The sequence below is a fragment of the Hemitrygon akajei genome, chromosome 30, assembly GCF_048418815.1.
Source record: "Hemitrygon akajei chromosome 30, sHemAka1.3, whole genome shotgun sequence".
Classification (NCBI taxonomy): domain Eukaryota; kingdom Metazoa; phylum Chordata; class Chondrichthyes; order Myliobatiformes; family Dasyatidae; genus Hemitrygon; species Hemitrygon akajei.
In genome coordinates this window covers 36,090,029-36,112,993 of record NC_133153.1, presented here as the reverse complement: position 1 = coordinate 36,112,993, position 22,965 = coordinate 36,090,029, and the positions used below count along the sequence as shown (strand labels likewise).

The 22,965-nt window shown below is 43.0% G+C and overlaps 1 long non-coding RNA gene across 1 annotated transcript; it reads left to right on the top strand.

Moving 5' to 3' along the window:
• The first annotated feature begins 376 nt into the window (after positions 1–376).
• Positions 377–13,191, top strand: LOC140718622 (uncharacterized). Its single transcript, XR_012096751.1, has 2 exons — positions 377–605; positions 12,105–13,191. It is a non-coding gene; the product is annotated as an uncharacterized lncRNA (long non-coding RNA).
• The last annotated feature ends 9,774 nt before the right edge of the window (positions 13,192–22,965 follow it).

Sequence of the window (22,965 nt, the reverse complement as noted above, 5' to 3'; positions counted from 1 at the left end):
TTGGGTTTAATATCCACTGCTCCAGGAAGAATAATTGTGACTGATTTTGCACACGTAGCTCCTGTTACACGTGTGAATGCCGGGATTTATGTCATTATCATTAATCATTAGCCATGTTGAAGCATTTCAGAATTTGTAAACAATCTCTTATGTTTAACCAGCTGAAATGTGCAAAATGATTAACCAATATTTGGCAGGAGCACTTGGATTCCTATTAGAACAATTCCATGAATTCCCTCGGCTGGGATAAACACACAAAGAATAAAATTTGATCGTGGCACGACTGTGCAATCAAGTGGACGTCAGTGAGTTAGACCAGCAGGAAGAGTTTAACAGGGAACAGTTTTTTCTTCAGCAGTTTGACTGAGGCACGTCTGCACAAGTGCCTGGAAGTCCGCGAGTTAGAACAGAAGGAAAAGTTTAAAAGGAGACAGTTTTTTCTTTAGCGGTTTAATTGAGGTACGACTGCACACGTGCATGGAGGTCAGCGAGTTAGACCAGCGGGAAGTGTTTAAAAGGTTTATAAAGCAGGTGACAGAGAAAAGGTAGACAGAGTAGGAGGGCTTTGGCTCAATGGGGCTTCAGTGATAACAGGGCGAGGTGAGGTAAGTTACCTATGAGGAAGAGAAACAGGAAGTATGTCTGTGAGGCTGGTGTTCTGTACTGGGTGTCAGATGTGGGATGTCCAGGAGACTCCCAGCTTCCCAGACGGCCACACCTGCGCTAGGTGCATCGAGCTGCAGCTGCTTAGGGACTGGGTTAGAGTACTGGAGATGCAGCTGGATGACCTTTGCCTGGTCAGGGAAAATGAGGAGGTGATAGAGAGGAGCAATGGGCAAGTATTCACACCAGGGCCTTGGGAGACAGATAAGTGAGTAACAGTCAGGAGAGGGAAGGGCAAGAGTCAGATACTAGAGAGTACAACAGTAGCTGTCCCCTTAATAATAGATACTCCGGTTTGAGTACTGTTGGGGGGACGGCCTGCCTGGGGGAAGCAACAGTGGTCTCGCCTCTGGCACAGAGTCTGGTCCTGTGGCTCAGAAGGGTAGGGAAAGGAAGAAGGCAGCAGTGATAGGGGATTCTATAGTGAGGGGGTCAAACAGGTGATTCTATGGATGCAGGAAAGAAACACGGATGGTAGTTTGCTTCCCAGGTGCCAGGGTCCAGAACGTTTCTGATCACGTCCACAATATCCTGAAGTGGGAAAGTGAACAGTCAGAGGTCGTGGTATATATTGGTACCAACGACATAGGTAGGAAAAAGGAGGAGGTCCTGAAAACAGATTACGGGGAGTTAGGAAAGAAGTTGAGAAGCAGGATTTCAAAGGGAGTCACCTCAGGATGCGTGGCTGAGTGATTGGAGCAGGGGGCAGGGATTAGGATTTCTGGATCATTGAGACCTCTTTTGGGACAGGCATGACCTGTATCAAAAGGACAGGTTGCACTTGAATCCAAGGGGGATCAATATCCTGGCAGGGAAGTTTGCTAAGGCTATTGGGGAGAGCTTAAACTAAAATTGCTGGGGGGTGGGAACCGAACTGAAGAGACAGAGGAAGGGGTGGTTGGCTCACAAACAGAGAAAGCTTGGAGACAGTGTGAGAGGGAGGATAGGCAGGTGATAGATAAGAGATGCGCTCTGACCAATAGTTTGAGATATGTCTATTTTAATGCAAGAAGCATCATGAACAGAGTGGTTGAGCTTAGAGCGTGGATCACTTGGAGCTATGATGTTGTGGCCATTAGAGACTTGGATGGCTCGGGGGCAGGAATGGTTACTTTGAGTACCAGGCTTTAGAGTTCCAGAAAGGACAAGGAGGGAGGCAAAAGAGGTGGGGGCGTGGCACTGTTGATCAGAGATAATGTCACGGTTGCAGAAAAGGAGGAAGTTATGAAGGGATTGTCTACTGAGTCTCTGTGGGTGGAAGTTAGAAACAGGAAAGGGTCAATAACTCTACGGTGTGTTTTTTATAGACCACCCAACAGTAACAGGGATATCAAGGAGCAGATAGGGAGACAAATTCTGGAAAAGTGTAATAATAACAGGGTTGTTATGGTGGGAGACTTTAATTTCCCAAATATTGATTGGCATCTCCTAGAGCAAGGGGTTTAGATGAGGTGGAGTTTGTTAGGTGTGTTCAAGGTTTCCTTACACAATATGTAGATAAGCCTACAAGAGGAGAGGTTGTACTTGATCTGGTATTGGGAAATGAACCTGGTCAGGTGTCAGATCTCTCAGTGGGACAGCGTTTTGGAAATAGTGATCACAATTCTATCTCCTTTACCATAGCATTGGAGAGGGGTAGGAACAAACAAGTTAGGAAAGTGTTTAATTTGAATAAGTGGCAATATGAAGCTATCAGGCAGGAACTTGGAAGCATAAATTGGGAACAGATATTCTCAGGGAAATGTACGGCAGAAATGTGGCAAATGTTCAGGGGATATGAACAGTTCAAATGTTCTGCATATGTACTGTTCCAATGAGACAGGGAAAGGATGGTAGGGTATAGAAACTGTGGTGTACAAAGGCTGTTGAAAATCTAGTCAAGAAGAAAAGAAAAGCTAATGAAAGGTTCAAAAAACTAGGCTAGATCTAGAAGATTATAAGCCTAGCAGGAAGGAGCTTAACAACGAAATTAGGAAAGCCAGAAGAGGCCATGAGAAGGCCTTGGTGAGCAGGATTAAAGAAAACCCCAATGTGTTCTACAAGTATGTGAAGAGCAACAGGATAAGACGTAAGAGACCAATCAAGTATGACAGTGGAAAAGTGTGTATTGAACCGGAGGAGATAGCAGAGGTACTTAATGAATACTATGCTTCAGTATTCACTATGGAAAAGGATCTTGGCAGGACCTGTGGGAGGCAAGGGAAGAGATAGCTGAGCCTCTGGCAATGATCTTTGCATCATCAATGGGGACGGGAGAGGTTCCAGAGGACTGGAGGGTTGCAGATGTTGTTCCCTTATTCAAGAAAGGGAGTAGAGATAGCCCAGGAAATTATAGACCAGTGAGTAGGTTGATGGAGAAGATGCTGAGAGGCAGGATTTATGAACATTTGGAGAGGCATAATATGACTAGAAATTGTCAGCATGGTTTTGTCAAAGGTAGGTCATGCCTTATGAACCTAACTGAATTTTTTGAGGATGTGACTAAGCACATTGATGAAGGTAGAGCAGTAGATGTAGTGTATATGGATTTCAGCAAGGCATTTGATAAGGTACCCCATGCAAGGCTTATTGAGAAAGTAAGGCAAAGAGCGGTTGTAGATGGGTCATATTCTGTGTGGAGGCCAATGACCAGTGGTGTGCCTCAGGGATCTGTTCTGAGACCCCTTCTCTTCGTGATTTTTATAAATGACCTGGATGAAGAAGTGAAGGGACCGGTTAGTAAATTTGCTGATGACACAAAGGTTGGAGGTGTTGTGGATAGTGTGGAGGGTTGTCAGAGGTTACAGTGGGACATTGATAGGATACAAAACTGGGCTGAGAAGTGGTAGATGGAGTTCAACCCAGATAAGTGTGAGGTGGTTCATTTTAGTAGGTCAAATATGATGGCAGAATATAGTATTAATGGTAAGACTCTTGGCAGTATGGATGGTCAGAGGGATCTTGGAGTCTGAACCCACAGGACACTCAAAGCTGCTGAACAGGTTGACTCTGTGGTTAAGAAGGCATACGGTGCATTGGCCTTTATCAACCGTGGGATTGAGTTTAGGAGCCAAGAGGTAATGTTACAGCTATATTGAATTGAATTGAATTGAACTGAATTTTGGTTTATTGTCATTTAGAAACCACAACTGCAATGCAGTTAAAAAATGAAACAACGTTTCTCCAGAATGATATCACAAAAGCACACGACAAAACAGACTACACCAGAAAATCCACATAACGTTTGGCAATCCCCAAATCCAGAGTCTGGGGAGGCTGCTGTGTATTAATATCGTGCTACCATCTTAGTGTGTTCCCTGGAAAGGAGCTCCAAATCTACCAGACAAAACAAGACTACCCAGACACACCAAGTCAGGAGACCAACTCTACCACCCAACAAACCAAAAACTAAAGCTACAAGACCTACACAAAACCACACAGTTACATATAGTTACAACAGTGCAAACAATACCATAATTGATTTAAAAAAACAGACCATGGGCATATATATCCCCGGTCAGACCCCACTTGGAGTACTATACTCAGTTCTGGTTACCTCACTACAGGAAGGATGTGGAAACTATAGAAAGGGTGAAGAGGAGATTTACAAGATGTTGTCCGGATTGGGGAGCCTGCCTTATGAGAATAGATTGCGTGAACTCAGCATTTCCTCCTTGGAGAGGCAGAGGATGAGAGGTGACCTGATAGCGGTGTATCAGATGATTGATTGTGTGGATAGTCATAGGCTTTTTCCCAGAGCAGAAACGGCTAACACTAGAGCACACAGTTTTAAGGCGCTTGGAAATAGATACACAGATGACAGGGGTAAGTTTTTTACACAGAGAGTGGTGAGTGTGTGGATTGGGCTGCCGGCAACGGTGGTGGAGGCAGATATGATAGGGTCTTTTAAGAGACTCCTGGACAAGTACATGAAGCTTAGAAAAATAGAGAGCTATGGGTAACCCTAGGTAACTTCTAAAGTAAGTACATGTTCGGCACAGCATTGTGGGCTGAAGGGCCTGTATTGTGCTGCAGGTTTTCTATGTTTTTATGTTCTATGTAAAATTTCACAGATCTCTAAAGAACACATGTTAGATAATACATATTAAATGCTGGAGGAACTCAGCAGGCCAAGTAGCATCTATGGAAAAGACTAAAAAGTCGATGTTTTCAGCTGAGACTCTTCACCAGGATTCAGCCCAAAACATCGACTGTGATAACGTGAAAAAAGCCATTTGCATTATCAACCAACACACCTGAGGGCAGCCCGCAAGTGTCACCCTACATTCCCATAATGCACCATCATAGCATTCCCACAATGCTCAGCAGAACAACACAGAACACATCAAGCAACAAAACAATCTTGACTGTCCATATTTGGGCGGCAGGGAGGAAAGTCTTTGAGGGCCTCTGACCATCCAGACTCCAGGCTTCAGCCATCGAGCTTTGACTACCAGACTTCAGATTGTCCTTCAGGCTTTAATCTTCAGTTTTGACCCTCAGACTAGCCAACAACTGGACTCCAAACTCCAGGCTCGAATTCTGGGCATACTTAATCATCAGCTCTCGTGCCTTTTCATGGCTCCTGCTCACACAGTTATCTGATCCTGCGACCCGTCAACCTGGGACGGCCCATTATTCATGTATGTCCTTTGCCACCCATCCACATCACTGGCTTTTGAGCACAGAGCAAAGGCCTAGATTCTGGATGTCTTTCAGTCCATGCATTTGTTGCTGGTTTTTGAGTGCGGAGCAGAAACTCTGGACATTTTTCTTCACCCATTCACATCACTGACCTTCGAGTGCAGGTATGTGTATGCACATGTAATGAAAATCTGACCAGCTGCTGCACCACAGGAAGGGAGCATCATTTAATCAGCATTCACAAGAAAAACATAAGTTAAATATAAATTATACACTATTTTTACGAGAAAGAACTCAACTAGAACACAAAAAGTCCATTTTAGTGCAAAGTAATCAAAGAGGTCTTTGTTTTGCTAAACTGTAGTGATGAGGGTTTGCTGGTCAGTTCAAGAACCGAGTGGTTGAAGCGAAGTAACTCTATTGAACATGGTGGTGTGGGACTTCAGGCTTCTGTACCTCCTACTCAATGGTAACTGTGAGAAGGTGGCATGCCCCAGATGATGAGGGTCTGCGATGATGGACGTTACCCCCCTGGGGTAGCACCTCCTTTAGATACCACCAACAGTGGGGAGCGCTGTAGAATAAGACTTGGGTGGAGCTAAGAAGCAGCAACAGGCAAAGCACATTGGTGACAGTTGCTTTAAATTTAAAGTAAATTTATTATTAAAGTACACATATGCCACCTTAAACAACCCTAAGATTCATTTGCTTGCAGGCATATCAATAAATCAGTAATAAAATAATAACTTTATCAGAATCAATGAAAGACTGTACCAACTTGGGTGTTCAACCAGTGTGTAAAAGGCACAAACTGTGCAAAAATAGAAGGAAATAAATAATAATAATAATAAATAAATAAATGATAAATATCAGGAACATGAGGTGAAGAGTCCTTGAAAGAGAGTCCATAGGTTGTGGAAATATTTCAATGATGGGGCAAGTGAAGTTATCACCTTTGATACAAGAGCTTGATGATTGAGGGGTAATAACTCTTCCTGAACCAGGAGGTGTGAGTCTTGAGGCTCCTGTAACACCTTCCTGAAGTGAGAAGAGTGCATGTCCTGGGTGGTGGGGACCTTGATGATGGATGCTGCTTTCCTGCGACAACGTTTCATGTAGATGTGCTCAACGATGGTGAGGGCTTTACCCGTGATGGACTGAGCCTTATCCACTACCGTTTTTGCAGGAGTTTCCATTCAAGGGCATTGGTGTTTCCATATCAGGCTGTGATGCCTCCAGACAATATACTCGCTACCAAACAGTTCTCTGTAGAGTAATTGTTAATTATGGCATTATATAAGGAAGGATGGATGTGCAAATAAAAAAGGTAATACATTAATCATAGATGATTTCAATCTATTTATGAACTAGGTAAATCAAATTCAGATTCAGAATCAGATTTAATATCACCGGCATATGTCATGAAATTTGTTAACTTAGCGACAGCATTACAATGCAACACATGATAAATATACTAAAAAATAAGTAAATGAATTACAGTAAGTATATATATGTACATTAAAAAGTTAAATTAAAAATAGTACAAAAACAGAAATAATAAAAAAAAATTTGAGGTAGTGTTCATGGGTTCAATGTCCATTTAGGAATCTGATGGCGGAGGGGAAGAAACTGGCCCTGAATCGCTGAGTGTGTGCCTTCGGGCTTCTGTACTTTCTTCCTGATGGTAACAATGAGAAGGGGACATGTCCTAGGTGATGGGGGTCCTTAATAATGGACGCCGGCTTTCTGGGGCACCACTCCTTGAAGATGTCTTGGTTACTATGGAGGCTAGTACCCATGATGGAGTTGACTAATTTTAGAACTTTCTGTAGCTCCTTTCGATCCTGTGCAGTAGCACCCCGTTCGATACCAGACAGTGATGCAGCCAGTCAGAATGCTCCCCACAGTACATCTGTAGGAGTTTTCAAGTGTTTTAGGTGTCAATCCAAATCTCTTCAAGCTCCTAACAAATTATAGCCACTGTCTTGCCTTCCTTATTACTGGAATCACTGGAATACAGAAAAGATAATTACTACAGGAAGGATGTTGGAGAGGATGCAGAAGAGGTTTACCAGGATGCTGCCTGATTTGGGGGACGTGGTCTCGTGAGAGGCTGGATAAACAACCCAGAGGCTGAGTTGTTTTCTTGGGAGCGCCGGAGGCTGAGGGGAGATTTGATAGAGGTTTACAAGATTATGAGAGGCATAAATAGAGTAGGCAGGGAGAATCTGTTTCCCAGGGTTGAAATCACTAATTACCAAAGAGCATGCATTGAAGGAGTGGGGTGGGCTTTGGTTCAAAGGGGATGTGAGGGTAAGTTTTTTACTCAGAGATTTGTGGATGCCTGGAATGCGCTGCCCGGTATGGTTGTAGAGGCAAGTACATCGGAGGCTTTTAGGAAGTGTTTGGATAAGTATATGGATGAAAGGAAGATGGAGGGATTAGTGTTTGGGTGTTTTGATTTGGTTTTTATCTGGGGTTTGTCACAGCATTGTGGGCTGAATGGCCTGCTCCTGTGCTGTACTGTTCTATGTTCTATGTACATCATGGCATTGTGCAACTAAGCTGGGAACGGGTTATTTTAAATCTGGTATTGTGCAACGAGGAAGGTTTAAATAATAATCTTCTGGTAAATGAACCCCTAAGAAAGACTGATCATCAGATATTCAAAATTTATATTAAGTTTGAATGTAATTAAGTTTAATTATGTTATCAGTTTTGTCAATGCTAACTAAAGTATCTATGAGGTACGAGTGACAGGATGGTTGTGGTAAAGTGGGAATTTATATTAAGAGTATTACACAGGTAGTAGTTTATATTAAATTATGATTTGCAATAAATCCACCTTTCTGACTTAACAGTGAACTTATTGAAACAAACAATTTTCTGAAGTGGACACAATGCTGGAATCAGGAGCAACACACCAAGACACTGGAGGAACTCAGTTGGTCAGGCAGTGTCTGTGGAGGGAAATCGACTTGATGTTTTGCATCAATGCTCTTTCATCTGAACTAAGAGAAAGAGGAGAGATAGCCAGTGGTACGGTAGTGTTGCGGTTAGCACAGCACCTTACAGGCGACCGGGCTTCAAAAGGAGTTGTGTATCTTCTCCCCATGACAGCGTGGGTTTCCTCCCACTGTCAAAAGACGTGTTGTTTGGTAGGTTAATTCATCGTTGTAAATTGTCCCATGGTTAAGCTAGGGTTAAATCAGGGGATCGCTGGGCAGTGAGGCTCGAATGGGCCAGGATGGCCAGAGGGGCCTGTTCCGCACTGTATCTCAATAAATAAGAAAAAGGTGAAGGGAACGGGTAGAGCAAGAGGTGTCAGGTGATAGGCAGATTCAGATGAGGAGGATCATAGGCAGATGAAGGAGAGGGAGAAGGGATGGAGTTAAAGATGATGGCACCTGACAGGAGAGGAAGGTGGAATTTGGAATACCGAATGGATGCTGAAAAGACATTTCTCCTAGATAAGGTGCCGAGAGCAAGGAGGGCTAATTTGAGAATGAGGGTTTGCCTGTTTTAGACAGACATTTCCTCCTTCAGTGGGTTGTGAATCTTTGGATGTTTATTTTCTTACCCCAGAAAGCTGTGGAGGTGGAGTCATTGAATATTTTCAAAGCGAAGATTAACAGATTACAATTGAAAGGATGTCTATGCCTTCACCACGCCTTTAAACTATGAGATCCTCCCTCTCTGTCTTCCACTTCTCCTCTAGGACATCTATAATGTCTACTTCTTCACTCAAACTTTCTTTCATCAATCCTAGCAACTTCTTATGTGTGGCAGGACTAAATTTTATTTGGGAGGATTCTTTCGAAATGCCATGGAACATTTAACTACACGAGAAAGCCATGTATACTCAAAGGCCACTTTATTAGATACCTCCTGTATCTAATAAAGTGACCACTGATGTAAGTTTGTGGTCTCCTGCTGCAGTAACCCATGCATTTCAAGGTTCGATGTTTTGTGCGTTCAGAGATACACTTCTGCCACCACTTTCGTAATGCGTGGTTATTAGAGTTAGTGTCACCTTCCTGACAGCTAAACCAGTCTGGCCGTTCTCCTCTCACCTCTCTCATTTCACCCACAAAATAGCCACTCATTTTTTTTGGGGTTTTTTTGCCCCATTCTCTTTAAACTCTAAAGACTGTCATGCATGAAAATCTCAGGAGATCAGCAGTTTCTGAGATACTCAAACCACCCTGTCTGGCATCATGGTCAAGGTCACTTACATTACATTTCTTCCCCATTCTGATGTTTGGTCTGAACAACAGCTGAACCTCTTGACCATAACTGCATGCTTTTATGCATTGAGTTGCTGCCACGTGATTGGTGGATTAAATATTTGCATTAACGTACAGGTGTGCCTGATAAAGTGGCCACGAAGGGGAGATCGTTTATCTAATACCCTTTGTTGCATCCTGCTGCTTTTGTGAGGCAAAGGTTCTTTGGAAATTAAGAATGAGGCAGAAAATTTGTTGCTTATGATTGTTTTATTAAATGCTGCAAGAGGAAAGACTAGAAAGGAAGAACTGTGGGGGGGAAACAGAGAAAAGAGAGAGTAAACAGACAGAAGGAAGAGCAGGGAGAACAGAGAGGACAAAGGTGATGTGGTCTTCTTTACCAGACTGCTAATAACAGTAAATTCCAATTGAAATTCCAGTGATATAATTAACCAAAGAAATAGCCAGTTTCAAGAAATGTGACACCTGCCACTGAAATCAAAGTTTCCAGAAAACAGACAGACAGACAGACATACTTTATTAATCCTGAGGGAAACTGGGTTTTGTTACAGCCGCACCAACCAAGAATAGTGCAGAAATATAGCAATATAAAACCATAAATAATTAATTAATATTAAGTTAATCATGCCAAGTGGAAATATGTCCAGGACCAGACTATTGGCTCAGGGTGTCTGACACTCCAAGGGAGGAGTTGTAAAGTTTGATGGCCACAGGCAGGAATGACTTCCTATGACACTCAGTGTTGCATCTCGGTGGAGTGAGTCTCTGGCTGAATGTACATCTGTGCCTAACCAGTACATTATGGAGTGGATGGGAGTCAAAAGTACAGAAGCAACTGTAATCACTGAATAATTATTATATTGATGATTATATAAAATACAAACAAGCATAAAGAAAGTTAAACTACACAAGAAGTAACAGTTCTACAGATTTGGCATAGAACAGACAAAATTCTTCAACAAGGTATATCACCATAACTCCTGAAGGAGAATTATCAGTGGGATGCTGCTCTCTGGAAGTTCTCATATAATCTGTTGGGTTTCGTGTTGTAGTCTAACAAAATTTAAAAACTGGGAAGACATTGCACTGAATAGATACACCTGGAGGAAATCTGTTCAAGAGGGAGAAGAAGTCCTGGAGAAGGGTCTCGGCCCAAAATATCAACTATTTAATTATCTCCTGACCTGCTGAGGTCCCCCATCATTTTGTGTAAGTTGCTTTGGATTTCCAGCATCTGCAGAATGCCTTGTGTTCAAGAGGGAGCTGTGGTACATGAGAATGTGGTCCGCTGTGCCACAGAGAACAAGCAGCTGCTCCGAAAGGAGAAATTGAACAACTAAAAGACCCAACCATTAACCACAGCCATCATGTACTCTTGTCCGCACTGCACCAGAATATGTGGATTCTGGATCGGCCTCTACAACCACCAGAGAACCCAACAATAGACCACCCCTTCGGAGAACGTCACACTCAACTTGAGTGATCACACTACGTCTACTATTGTAGTCTAACATCTCAGGAGGATAGGATTATTAGGAGAGGTGGATGATTTCCATCAGTGAAGCTGGCTGCTGCGTCTTTGCTGTGTTCAGCCCTGTAATTGGCAGTAAGTGGCAGGTGTAGATTGTGAAATACATCAAAACAACGCTGAATAATTATAGCATCTGAGCCAGTGGGAGGAGAAAACAAAATTGCTAATGTGTAACCTAGTATTGAGAGCTGAAACATTTCATAATCTTGGGCCATTACCTGCTTCTTATTCCACAAAGCAATATACGCTCAGTGGCCACTTTATTAGGTACACCTGTACACCTGCATGTTAATGAAACTATCTAATCAGCCAATCACATGGCAGCAACTCAATGCATAAAAGCATGTAGATATGATCAAGAAGTTCAATTGTTGTTCAGACCAAAGGTCACAATGGGGAAGAAATGTAATTGACTTTGACTGTGAAATGATTGTTGGTGCCAGATGAGGTGGCTTGAGTATTTCAGAAACTGCTGATCTCCTGGGATTTTAACTCTCAACAGTCCCTGGAGCTTACAGAGAATGGAGTGAGAAACAAAAAAAAATCCAGTGAGCGGCAGTTCTGTGGATGAAAATGCCTTGTTAGTGAGAGAGGTCAGAGGAGAATGGCCAGACTGGTTCAAACTGACAGGAAGGTGACAGTAACTCAAGTAACCACGTGTTACAACAGTGGTGTGCAGAAGAGCATCTCTGAATGCACAACACGTCGGATCTAGAAGTGGATGGGCCACAGCAGCAGAAGGCCACACCAGGTTCCACTCCTGTACCTAATGAAGTAGCAACTGAGTATAATGTAGAATCAACAATAACAGGCTTGCTGTGCAATGTCAAACTTCAGAGAAGGTCAGAGAGTAGTAGCAAAATCACAGAACCAACGTTTTTAAGAACTTGGAGATGATAATTAAGGAACAAAAATGTGATCAAAGTATCTGGATACAACATGTACTTAACCACTCATAAGCACTGATTCCTATGAAGTTTGAAGAATGTATATTTATGGTCATTTGCTTTGATCTTTCACAGTGTTTCTTTCAAATTTAGTTCTCAAGTTGGACTGAAAAGGAGGAGATCTTAAGAGCCAGAGGGAAGATCGGCAGAGCCCAGAGTATGGCAAGGAGCCAGCAGAAGATGTTCACTGCGGGAGTAAGCAGTTAAAAAGAACAGGCAACCAAGGACTTACCCAGAAGAAGATGGGTGACTCAGAATCTCTTTCAGCAGACCAGAGAAGACTGGATTCCCATCACAAACCAGACCTCGGTTGTCCACTTTAAGCCCATAGGTCACAGCTATGCAATGCAATACTCAGGGAATGTGCACACCAGCTCACTGGCATCTTCACTGAGACTGAAGACTAGGAGATTGTTCATCAAGAGGACATCTTCAATATTTCACTCATCCAGGCTGCTGTCCCCACTTGCTTCAAATCAGCTACCATCATCTCTGTACCAAAGATTTTTACACCTTCAGAACTAACAAGACAAAGGAGATGGTTATCGACCTCAGGAGAACTCATACTACTCACCCCCCACCCCCCCACCTACATCGGTGGCACAGCAGTTGCAAACTGCTTGTGTGTGATGTGCAAACCAACTTCTCATGGTTCCAGAACACATCCTGCAAAATCAGGACAGCTCACCAACACCTCTACTTTCGGAGGAGGCTGAAGTGAGCTGGACTTTGCACACCAATACTCACGTCTTTCTGCAGATGTGCAGTAAAGAGCATCCTAACAAGGTGCATCACTGCACGGTACAGAAACTGTATTGTGGTGGAACGGAAGGCTCTTCAGTGGGTAGTCAAACGCACTACTGACACCAACCTACCCGCCATCAAGGAGATATATATACAAAAATCTGCTTGAAAAGGACCAGTAACATCATAAAGGATCCCACACACCCAGCTCATGGATGGTTTGTCCCACTCACATCAGGGAAGTGGCTACATAGCATCCACGCCAGGACCACCAGACTCAAAAACAGTTGGTTTCTCCAAGCAGTAAGCCTGATCAACACCTCCACCCACTAACTCCACCACTACTTTATTATTTCCCATCAGTCACCTTATGTACAGCCCAGCATCACTTTTTGGGCATACAATCAATCTATCTATAAAAATGATTTTATATTTATTGTGTGTTTTTTTAGTATTGTGATTGTGTTCTTTACCTTTTCTGTTTTTTTGTGTCGCATCAGATCTGTAGTAGAAATTATTTTGTTCTCCTTACACTTGTGTACTGGAAATAACTATAAGCAAACTTGAATCTTGTAAATGCCATTAGTGGTGGGATGGGGAGGGGGAACATCAATGCTTCTGGTGCTGCTTGTGTGTGAGAGGGGGAGGGGGGGCTTAGAGGTTCTGATATTGCTATCATTCATTCTTTGGGCTTCCTTGTTTCGTGGCTGTCTCTGTGAAGAGTACGAATTTCAGGCTGTATACTGCATACATGCTCTGAAATTAAATTGAACCATTTGAACTTACTTAAATCTTACATCCATCCCACAATGTGAGGGGGTAAAAATATTTGCATTATGACTCCATCACAGTGTACAGACATGTGAATTTAAAAGTCTAATAGCTTGTAGAAAGAAGGTGTCCCAGGGCCTGTTGGTCTTGGCTTTAATGCTGCAGAACGGTTTGCCAGACAGAAGAAGCTGAAGCAGTTTATGCTTGGGGTGACTGGTGTCCTCGATGATCTTCTAGGCCTTCTTTACATACCTGCTGCTGTAAATGTCCTCAGTAGAGGTAAGTTCATATCTACAGATGCACTGGGCTGTCTGCACCACTCTATACATGCCTAGTGATCAAGGTTGGTGTAGTTCCCATACCAGGTGGTGATACAGCCAGTCAAGATGCTCTCAATGGTGCCCTTTTAGAAGGTGTTGAGGATTTGGGGCCTCATGCTGAACTTCTACAGTCATCTGAGGTGGAAGAGATGCTGTTGTGCTTTTTTTGGCCTCAAAGTCAGTGTGTAGAGTGCCCGTGAGATCTTCGGTGATGTTTTTACCGAGACACTTGAAACTACTCACCCTCCCAACTGCAGACCCATTGATGTTAATTGGGCCGAGCCTGTCTCCGTTCCTCCTGTAATTCACAATCAACTCTTTTGTTTTTTGGACACTGAGGTAGGGGTTGTTATTTTGGTCCCACTGTGTCAGTGTTAACCTCTCCTCTGTAGGCTGTCTCGTCGCCTCTAGAAATAAGGTCGATCAATATCATGTTATCTGCAAATTTGATCTGCAGATTAGAGCTGTGTGTGTGTGCATGTTATTTGACATGGTCAGCAATATGTACTTGACATGGAGTTGTGTTACTATCTACACGTTAGTTCCATCAGGAATATAGCCTGCTTTAATCGCAATAATATCACCCAGTTCTGTTGCTACTGTTCTGAAATGTTTATCTATGTGTTTATGTCTCTAGATATTTCCTGGCAACCTCCCATCTCAGTAGATAAACATGCTGTTCCAAACCCCTGCTGTTAACTGTTGATATCCGTGCTTATTGACCTAGAGTGACTCTGTCACTTTAAATATCAGTACTGTGCAAAAGTCTTAGGCACAGATATATATCCATGGTAACTAAGACTTTTGCACAGTACTGTATCTGTCAATATGGAGCAGAGAACGAGTTTGTAAATCTGGCAAAGGATACTGGGAATGGAGAGGGTGGAGCACTGTGGGACAGGTGGTAGAGAAGGTGCACCAGGGGTGGGGGTTGGCTTGGATGCAGACACATCCAGCCCTGAGATACCTGGCATGGTCATTTGATTCCAAACAATTGGTTTATTGATTATTTCAGAATGTCCCTTTTGTGCTTCCCACTCCCTCCCCGCTCCCTTCCCCTCTTCCCAACCATGATTCCTCTCTCCCTGCCCCCTTCCCACTCTCAGTCCATAATAGAATCAGGTTTGTCAGGAATGTATGTCCTCACGTATGTCAGGAAATTTGTTTTTTTTTGTGGCATCAGTACAGTGCAATACATAAGAATACTACAGTATTGTGCAAATGTCTTAGACGCCTATGTGCCCAAGAGTTTTGCATGGTACTGTAGAACATAGAACATACAGCACAGTGCAGGCCCTTTGGCCCTCAACATTTAGCCCATTCTAATATCATTCTGACCCTTCCCTCCCACATAACCCTCTATTTTCTTTCTTCCATGTGCCTAATTAGAAGTTTCTTAAATGTCCCTAATGTATTTGCCTCTATCACTACACCTGGCCACAATTTCAATGCACCCATCACTCTCTGTGTAAAAAAACCTTCCTCTAACATTCCCTCTATCCTTTCCTCCAATCACCTTAAAATTATGCCCCCTCATTCTAGAGATCAGAAGAAGTAAGGACATGAAGCAATTTGAAAATGAAGATGAGAAATTACATGTGTAGGAGAGGCCGTAGGCCAATAAAGATACTTATGTTGTGTAGCTTTGTGCTCATTGGAACAATTGTGTCAATACTCTTCCTATTAGGTTTGTCCAGAAATTTCAACACTGCTGTAAGGGCACTGCTTAGAAAAGGAAAACACCAACATCTGTTTAATTCTTCATTGTGATTCATCTGCAGCCAGAGACAAGCTGCAACTGGCTCTTTGGCTTGCATGTGTGATTGATGTTTGGATGTAATCTTTGGCACCCATCTGCAAAACACACTTTTACAGGTGCACTAGAACATTTGACTCTGAATATTGTGGAACAATGTGTGCTGGCAATATCAGAACCCAAGTGCAGAGGAAAGATAGTCTCTGCTGAAGAAACAGCTACCAGAGTTTATTCATAATAATTCCAAAAGAACATCAGTGGCTCGGCTGAGCAACGCCGTGAGAAGTGACATTCACAAAACTAGGACCCAGTGATTAGTGTTAATCAGGCATCCGCTTAAATAATACAAGTAACATGGAATCCCCAAACCTATCAAAACAAATTTAACAAGCTTAAACAGGAAGCAACAGAGGACTGCATTACCAAGAGTGAGATGCTTGAGAAAAACACAAGGAACTCTAAATGATTAACGACTCTCATTAACAATTAACCACAATTAGGAGCTCTAAAAACTTCAGAACCCAGCGCCCTCCGGTGTCCTGCACAGGCCCGAAGAATTCATTACATATTGTAATACCTTGCTTCAAAATTCATTGTGCTTTAAGATTTGTTTGTTGGCCTGTAATGCTACCCGTATCTCCTATCAATACCTGCCCTGCCAAGAGTAACATGTTTTCTGGAAAACTGATTTGTTCATCTGGGCCTGCCCCATTAGTCAATGTTATGATTACTCAGAGAGGACCTCTGCTTCATAATTTCTCACTCAAAGCTCTAATTAGTCTGAATGGAGATGAACCATACCAGTGCTGAAGCTACAAGCCAATAAAAGACATTTAGAGCCTTGGAAATCATCCACTGTCTATGCTGGACAGTGTATGCCATCACAAGTCATTACAGGTCTGTGCAGGGAAGTTAACTCTCTCTTAGCACCTGCTCTAAAAATAACAAGGCAAGAAAACCTGCCGATGCTGGAAATCCAAGCGGCACACACAAAATGCTGGAGGAACTGAGCAGGCCTGGCAGCATCCATGGAAAAGAGTAAACAATCAACATTTCGGGCTGAAACCCCCTCATCGGGACTGGAAAAAAGGATGAGAAGTTAGAGGAAGAAGATGGGTGGGGGAGGGGAGGAAGAAGTACAAGGTGGTAGTGATAGGTGAAACTGGAAGAAGGGGAGGGGTGAAGTAAAGAGCTGGGAAGTTGATTGGTGAAAGAGATAAAGGGCTGGAAGAGGGAGAATCCAATAAGGTTCATGGAAGAAAGGAGGAGCACCAGAGGGAAGGAGATAAGGTGAGAGACGGAAATTGAAATGAGGTAATGGTGAAAGGGGTGGGTGCAATTACCAGAAGTTTGAGAAATCGATTTTCATGCCATCAGGTTGGAGGCTACCTAGACGTAATATAATGTGTTGCTCCTCCAGCCTCATCATGGGAGTAGAGGAGGCCATGGTAGAAATACCAAGGCGAGTTAGCTGGTGGAATGCAATCCCATGGAGTAAATTGCAGAATCTGCCTTCCCTAATCTGACCTGAAAGTTCTCAGGAGCTTTGATGCATTAGTTTCCCTAAACAGGTAATGTTCCATTTACTACGCAATAAATTTTACAAACTAAGGTTTTCACCAATCAGGCAAAGTTGGGTTATAGAGTCTTAGCCCTCAATGCCATATTCAATATCTACATTTCTACTTTGCCCACTGATAGTGTGTGGTACACAAAACATGCCTCCCAAGAGTGCACGACCCCTCTGTAATGCTAAGTATTCTCACAAACAGGACTGAGCACTAGAATTGAGCAGGATGTGGAGTGAAATATTCCGAACATTAAAAGGCCTGAACAGATTAGATATGGCAAAGTTATTTCCCATGGTAGGGGAGTCTAGACAAGAGGGCATGACTTCAGGATTGAAGGACGTCCATTTAGAACTGAGGTGCGGAGAAGTTACTTTAGACAGAGGGTGGTAAATCTGTGGAATTTGTTGTCACGAGCAGCTGTGGAGATCAAGTCATTGGGTGTATTTAAGGCAGAGATACTGTAGATAGGTTCCTGATTATCCAGGGCATCAAAGGATATGGGGAGAAGGCAGGGGAGTGGGGATGACTGGAAGAATTGGATCAGCCCATGATTGAATGGCAGAGCAGACTCAAAAGGCCAAATGGCCATCTTCTGCTTCTATATCTTATGGTCTAATGGTCTTATAGGTCTCTTTGAACATTAACACCACCCAAGCTCTCAGCACTTAAAATAATATCTGATTTTTTTTTCCCTGAGTGGATAACCTCACACTGTTTTTAACACTGTACCCAATCGCTATGCCAACATCCCATCAATTTTCCTTATGACTTGCAGTACCTGTATACTAACTTAATTTGCTTCATCTATTAGGACCCCTAGATTGTGGAACGGAGAGAGGGGTGTGGTGTGATCGCTGAGAATGTGAAATTAATGTAGAATTAGTGTAAATGGATAGTGGATAGTTGAGTCTTCTTCCTACTGCCCATTATGCCATTGGGTGTTTAGGGCTGCAATGTAGGTCTTCCATCTCTGGCAGTGTTCAGGGCTTCGTTTATCATGTCAGTAGCTTCCTCTCAGTTTTCACTACCGTCAGTAATGTAAGTCCCAGAAGGAGGCTCAGGAATACCGTCACATTCAGATATAGAAAGATTCTTCATTGCTGTTTCCATAACAATTTTGTTTTACCAGTCAGGGTTGTTAGCTCCGAGCTGAACCTCCAAATCTGGAGGACTAGTGGACCACTCTTAGCTTGGCCTCTACCCTTTGACCTGCTTGGCAAGGATGACCCTATCAAGAGCCAAAGTATAAAGCCCTGCCTCCAGCCAACATAGCTCACCGGGTCATTGAGGCAAGCAAGTCTCCAAATCCTATGACGAATTTGTGGTCCTTTCAGAGGTGATATTTGAGTAACACACACAACGTCTCAGCAACATCTGCAGAATCTCTTGTGTTTAAGAAGTTAATAGTTTTTTTATTGATGTAGGGATACAGTGCAAGGATAGGCCCTTCCGGCCCAATGAACTGTGCCAGCAATCCTCCAATTTAACCCTAGTCTAATCATAGGACAATCCACAACTTACTAACCGGTACGCCTTTGGACTGTGGGAGGAAACCAGAGCACGTGGGGAAACCCACACAGTACAAACTCCTTGGTGTGCACTTGGTGGATCGAAGGGCCTACTTCTGTGCCATGTGGCTCTGAAGTAGCCACAAGTAGTGATAGAGTGGCTCTGTCACTCTATATTGGAAGAGGCGGCGAAAAGCTTGGATAATGAGTCAGGCTCTAAGTAGCGTGTTAAAAGAAGGTGAGGTATGAAGGGGATTCCAGGGTTTAGGATTGATGCAGCTCAAGGCAACTCCATTACTGTAAATAATCCATAGTTTCTTTATCTCTGAAAGCTGAACTCATAGCACTGACGAGATAGCACAACAATGCAGTCAGTTAGGCCTCACAGTTTTGGAGAATCCCCACCCATAGTGCTGTTTGTGTGAAATCTGCACATCCTCCTTCTGGAAGCAGAGAACTCCAGTTTCCTCCCACAACCCAGGGACATCCAGGTTGATTTGTTAATTTGCAACAGTAAAGTGAGTGGGAGAATCTGGGAAGAGTTGATGGGAATGTGGAGAGGATAATAAGGGATTAGTGTAAATGAAAGACTTGGTGACCTAAACAAACCATCTCCTCGCCTAATGACTCCAAGTCTCAAAGAAACTCAAAGAATACAGTGGTTAAAACTGGGGCTCTGAATAGGGTGGAATGCTGTAATCAAGAGGGATCCAAGGAGGTCACGAAGAGAATGAGAAAAACAGAGAGAGGGAGAGGGAGAGAGGGAGGGGGAGGGGAGAGAGAGAGAGAGAGAGAGAGCGGAGACAATGTTGTGAAGAAAAGGTTGAAATTAAAACTGAGAAAACTGAGACTTTCCTGGACTTGAAACCAATATCACACGGCAAGCACAAAAGTAATAAATTTCATCCCCAAAGCAATTAAATAACGAAGATATTTTATCCAATGTTATAAAATAATGCAACACAATAAACGTAGATTATAGAATCTCAGAATAATGAATGATGATGTATCACTCAATAAACCAGCAGCAATTTATACGACAGATTTTAATCATTCACTATGAATGTCATAACAGATCAATGCCACAGAGCAGATTTGTTATCAGCATTATAATTTGACAGCAGCAGGGCATGAATATAAGCGACTGTTAAAATTTATACAACCTACATATAAAGTAACAATTATTCTGAAGATAGTTCAAAGCTTTTTTTAATCTTCACTTTCAGATGGAATTTATAAAGCACTCGAGCTCCCAATTTATTTCTCATTTAACTTTTCTGATTATTTGTAAAGCAGAACTCAAATGCCTGAAGCTTCCCTGTGGCTTAACTGCTAATTGAACTGTCTAGAGTGGTGCTGAACGATATAATGTAGGAAGATCTCTCATTTGTGCTGTATTAGCTGAACTGATGGGATATGAAAAAAACAACTTTAAATTAAGCAGAACTGGGAAAAAAAAATATCTTTTTCTGCTGATGCATATGCAATTGGGTGTGTGCAGTGTGGACATGAAGTGTCAACATGGAGCAGAGAGTGTAAATTTGGCAGGAGCAAAGTATGTTGGCAATGGCGAGGGTGGAGTGCTGCTGGAGGGGTGTTGGACAGGTGGCGGAGAAGGAGGGGTGGTAGGGCAGGTGCAGGTGCAGAGACACTCAGCCCTGAGGCACCAGAAAGGGTTATTTGATTCCAAACAAATAGTTTATTGATCATTGTAGAATGTCCCTCTGGTGCTTCCCACTCCCTCCCCTCTCCCTTTCCCTTTTCCCAACCATGATTCCCCTCTCCCTGCCCCCTTCCACAATAGAGACCCATATCAGAATCAGGTTTATCATCACTCACATATGTCATGAAATTTGTTTTTTTTGGTGGCAGTAACACAGTGCAATACATAAAATTACTACAGCACTGTGCAAGAGACTTAAGTACCCTAGTTATATATGTGCTTAAGACTTTTGCACGGTACTGTATATGACAATACTTGACTAATGAGATTTAGATATCCTTGCTTATGGAGGATTACAAATCAGTTCTCATAGATTCTAAAGACTAGTTTCACTCCCATGAGTTCATTGGAGAAGATTAAAGATTAGCTTTATTTGTCCTATGTACATCAAAACATACAGTGAAATGTGTCGTTTGTGTCACGACCAACACTGTCCAAGGATGTGCCCTAGGCAGCCCTCAAATGTTGCCATGCTTCCAGTGCCAACAGAGCATGCCCACAACTAATTCTAACCCATACGTTATTGGAATGTGGGTGGAAGCTGAAGCACCCAAAGGGAACCCATATGGGGATTGGTATCAGACTGCTCTGCACCAGAAAATAAAGTCCTGGTTTATGCAATCTCTCCCTGAAACTCAGGCCCCCAAGTCCAGGCAATACCCATGTTTGGCAGTTTATGGAATCGATGACCAAAGGTCAAACCCATGATTGGACGTTCCAGGGGTTAAGCCCAAAGGTCAAACCCATGATTGGAGGGTCCTAAGGTCAATACCCAGAGGCTGGCAAAATTTGAAGGGCAAAGATGAAGGCTGAAGTCCAGAGGTAGAAAGCCTGAGAGATCGAAGATGGAAGCTGGCGGAGTCAATTAATTAGTTGCTTGGAGACCTTTGATGTGCTTTATTTCACTGCACTATCCCATCTGATAAAATAATTTATGTGATGATCAAATAATCTACCTACTTTATCAACAGTGAGATAGAGAAAAATTGTGTCACTTTGGAAAAGTCTGGAAGAACTCAACAGGTCAGGCAGCATCTATAGAGAGCAATAACCAGTCAACATTTCTGGCAGCGACCCTTCATCAGCTCAGATGAAGGGTTTTAGACCAAATTATCAACTGTTTATTCCTCTCCATATATGCTGCCTGATTTGCTGAATTCCTCCAGCAGTTTATGTGTGTTACTCTGGATTTCCAGCATCTGCAGAATCTCATGTGTACACGTGTAGCTTTTCAACTCCATATGGGGATGCCTTTGAAGTTGTCCTTGCAGACAAAGAGCAGTTTGAGACTTTTTTTATTGAGGGCTTTAAGCACCATAATGTTAGAAAACATCAATGCTGTGAAATTGATTAGTAAAAATATTAATCCACTTCGGACATTAATAATAACTTAGAAAATTTCTGCAGGCAGACTTATAGTCTAGGTGCAACAGTTAGCCAGAGAGCAACCTTGTTTATTGTTTCCAATATAAGACATCCTTGCGAATGTTCAATTTTTGTTAGTGGTTAGTTTGTGGTACGGTAATGTAGCAGTTAGAGTATCCCTGTTACTGAGTCAGCGACCCGGGTTCAATTCTGCCCTCTTTGTAAGTAGATTGTACAATCTCCCCGTGTTTCTTTTTTCTTTTTAAGATGGCTGGGGTCCTGTCGGAGTCCATGATCCACTGCTACAGTTCAAATTCTGGTTCTTCACGGGCGGTGGGTTTTCACTCTCGGACTTGCCGAACGGCCTGGCATTTTGATATCTCCAGGTGCAGCCTGGAAGACGTGCGCCTTTAGGGTGCGGCCCCATGGATGACCCAATTCCTCACAGATGTCTCCAACTGAGGTGTTGTGGGAGACTGAAACGTTAAGACAGCAAGCAGTGTACGCTGCTGTTGAAAGAAGGTCCGTGCACTCTCCCTCTCCTAGATGGGTTAGAGTTTGTAAAATGTGTTCAGGAAAGTTTTCTAAATCAATATATAGAGGTACCGACTAGAGAGGATGCAATATTAGATCTCCTAATAGGAAACGAGTTAGGACAGGTGACGGAAGTGTATGTAGGGAAACACTTTGGTTCCAGTGATCTTGACACCATTAGTTTCAACTTGATCCTGGATAAAGATAGATCTGGTCATCGGGTTGAGGTTCCCAAACTTGAAAAAGGCCAAATTTGAAGAAATGAGAAAGGATCTAAAAAGTGTGGATTGGGACAGGTTGCTCTCTGGCAAGGATGTCGTTGGTAAGTGGGAGGTCTTCAAAGGAGAAATTTTGAGAGTGCAGAGTTTGTATGTTCAGACAAGCGTCGTGGCAGATTGTAACATCGAAACAGCGAGCTGTTGGCCTTCCTTCTCACAGTTGCTGGAGTGATATCTCTGTCTACAGCCTGTCTGAGGTGATGAAGTGTTGGAATGGACAGTAGTTTTTGATGAACTCTAGATCATGGTCTCTGGGGTCTTTGCTGTTGCTTGCATGGTGGGTGGTGGGAGGCTGAGGTTTTTGCTGAGCAAGTGGGGGGAGAGGAAGGGGGGGAGAGTTGATGCTTTCACTGCTGCCTGTGTGTGGAAGGAGGGGGGCATTTG